Source organism: Aegilops tauschii, chromosome 1, assembly GCF_002575655.3.
Source record: "Aegilops tauschii subsp. strangulata cultivar AL8/78 chromosome 1, Aet v6.0, whole genome shotgun sequence".
Classification (NCBI taxonomy): Eukaryota; Viridiplantae; Streptophyta; class Magnoliopsida; order Poales; family Poaceae; genus Aegilops; species Aegilops tauschii.
This window is the reverse complement of record NC_053035.3, coordinates 406,844,678-406,848,171: the sequence shown is the minus strand read 5'-3', so window position 1 is coordinate 406,848,171 and position 3,494 is coordinate 406,844,678.

Here is a 3,494-nt window from a genome sequence, read left to right as displayed (position 1 = left end):
TTTGGTCTTGTCATTCTTCTTCTTGTTCTTGGGCTTGGGTGCGAACCCAATCCCCTCCTTGGCCACAACTTCCTTTTGGTTTCTCAAAAGGTCGTTGAGGTTCATCTCACCTTGTATGCATGACACAAGGCCTTTCTCAAGCTGCTCCTTCAACTTAGCATTCTCCTCAACAAGGTGCACATGCTCACAACAAGGGTTAGTAGCATTTGCATTATCAATTAACACCATATGAGGAAAGGTGGCTTTCTCCTTAGTTAGCTTTACTTGGAGTTGATCATGAGACTCCTTGAGGCTAGCATGAACACCCTTCAAGACTTTGTGAGCCTTGTCGAGAATGTCAAACTCCTCTTTAAGTCTAGCAAGATCTGTTGGAAATATGCCCTAGAGGCAATAATAAATTGGTTATTATTATATTTCCTTGTTCATGATAATCGTTTATTATCCATGCTAGAATTGTATTGATAGGAAACTCAGATACATGTGTGGATACATAGACAACACCATGTCCCTAGTAAGCCTCTAGTTGACTAGCTCGTTGATCAACAGATGGTTACGGTTTCCTGACCATGGACATTGGATGTCATTGATAACGGGATCACATCATTAGGAGAATGATGTGATGGACAAGACCCAATCCTAAGCCTAGCACAAGATCGTGTAGTTCGTTTGCTCAGAGCTTTTCTAATGTCAAGTATCATTTCCTTAGACCATGAGATTGTGCAACTCCCGGATACCGTAGGAATGCTTTGCGTGTACCAAACGTCACAACGTAACTGGGTGGCTATAAAGGTGCACTACAGGTATCTCCGAAAGTGTCTGTTGGGTTGGCACGAATCGAGACTGGGATTTGTCACTCCGTGTAAACGGAGAGGTATCTCTGGGCCCACTCGGTAGGACATCATCATAATGTGCACAATGTGACCAAGGAGTTGATCACGGGATGATGTGAGTTACGGAACGAGTAAAGAGACTTGCCGGTAACGAGATTGAACAAGGTATAGGGATACCGACGATCGAATCTCGGGCAAGTAACATACCGATAGACAAAGGGAATTGTATACGGGATTGATTGAATCCTCGACATCGTGGTTCATCCGATGAGATCATCGTGGAACATGTGGGAGCCAACATGGGTATCCAGATCCCGCTGTTGGTTATTGGCCGGAGAACATCTCGGCCATGTCTGCATGGTTCCCGAACCCGTAGGGTCTACACACTTAAGGTTCGGTGACGCTAGGGTTATAGAGATATTAGTATGCGGTAACCCGAAAGTTGTTCGGAGTCCCGGATGAGATCCCGGACGTCACGAGGAGTTCCGGAATGGTCCGGAGGTAAAGATTTATATATGGGAAGTCTTATTTTGGTTGCCGGAAAAGTTTCGCACTTTATCGGTATTGTACCGGGAGTGCCGAAAGGGGTCTGGGGGTCCACCAGCCCCGGGGGGCCACATGGGCTTTAGGGGGTGCGCCTTGGCCTATATGGGCCAAGGGCACCAGCCCCAAGAGGCCCATGCGCCAAGAGATAAGGAAAAGGGAGAGTCCTAAAGGGGGGAGGCACCTCCGAGGTGCCTTGGGGGGGAAGGACTCCTCCCTGGCCGCACCCTTCCTTGGAGGAAGGGCCAAGGCTGCGCCCCCCCCCCCTCTCCCTTGGCCCTATATATAGTGGGGGGAAGGAGGGCAGCAAAACCCCAAGCCCTGGCGCCTCCCTCTCCCTCCCGTGACACCTCTTCCTCCCCGCTTGCGCTTGGCGAAGCCCTGCCGGGATCCCGCTACTTCCACCACCACGCCGTCGTGCTGTTGGATCTCCATCAACCTCTCCTCCCCACTTGCTGGATCAAGAAGGAGGAGACGTCGCTACTCCGTACGTGTGTTGAACGCGGAGGTGTCGTCCGTTCGGCGCTAGGATCATCGGTGATTTGGATCACGACGAGTACGACTCCATCAACCCCGTTCTCTTGAACGCTTCCGCTAGCGATCTACAAGGGTATGTAGATGCACTCCCCTTCCCCTCGTTGCTAGATTACTCCATAGATTGATCTTGGTGATGCGTAGAAAATTTTGAATTTCTGCTACGTTCCCCAACAGTGGCATCATGAGCTAGGTCTATGCGTAGTTTCTATGCACGAGTAGAACACAAAGTAGTTGTGGGCGTAGATGTTGCCAATTCTTCTTGCCGCTACTAGTCTTATCTTGTTTCGGCGGCATTGTGGGATGAAGCGGCCCGGACCGACCTTACACGTACGCTTACGTGAGACAGGTTCCACCGACTGACATGCACTAGTTGCATAAGGTGGCTAGCGGGTGTCTGTATCTCCCACTTTAGTCGGAACGGATTCGATGAAAAGGGTCCTTATGAAGGGTAAATAGAAATTGGCATATCACGTTGTGGTTTTACGTAGGTAAGAAACGTTCTTGCTAGAAACCTATACAAGCCACGTAAAAACTTGCAACAACAATTAGAGGACGTCTAACTTGTTTTTGCAGCATGTGCTATGTGATGTGATATGGCCAGAAGATGTGATGAATGATATATGTGATGTATGAGATTGATCATATTCTTGTAATAGGAATCACGACTTGCATGTCGATGAGTATGACAACCGGCAGGAGCCATAGGAGTTGTCTTTATTTTTTGTATGACCTGCGTGTCATTGAATAACGCCATGTAAATTACTTTACTTTATTGCTAAGCGCGTTAGCCATAGAAGTAGAAGTAATCATTGGCGTGACAACTTCATGAAGACACAATGATGGAGATCATGATGATGGAGATCATGGTGTCATGCCGGTGACAAAGATGATCATGGTGCCCCGAAGATGGAGATCAAAGGAGCAAAATGATATTGGCCATATCATGTCACTATTTGATTGCATGTGATGTTTATCATGTTTTGCATCTTATTTGCTTAGAACGACGGTAGTAAGTAAGATGATCCCTCACTAAAATTTCAAGAGACGTGTTCCCCCTAACTGTGCACCGTTGCGAAGGTTCGTTGTTTCGAAGCACCACGTGATGATCGGGTGTGATAGATTCTAACGTTCGAATACAACGGGTGTTGACGAGCCTAGCATGTACAGGCATGGCCTCGGAACACATGCAAAACACTTAGGTTGACTTGACGAGCCTAGCATGTACAGACATGGCCTCGGAACACAAGAGACCGAAAGGTCGAACATGAGTCGTATAGTAGATACGATCAACATGGAGATGTTCACCGATGATGACTAGTCCGTCTCACGTGATGATCGGACACGGCCTAGTTTGACTCGGATCATGTATCACTTAGATGACTAGAAGGATGTCTATCTGAGTGGGAGTTCATTAATCAGATGAACTTCATTTATCATGAACATAGTCAAAAGGTATTTGCAAATTATGTCATACGCTTTAGTTCTACTGTTTAAGATATGTTCCTAGAGAAAAATTTAGTTGAAAGTTGGTAGTAGCAATTATGCGGACTGGGTCCGTAAACTGAGGATTGTCCTCATTGTTGC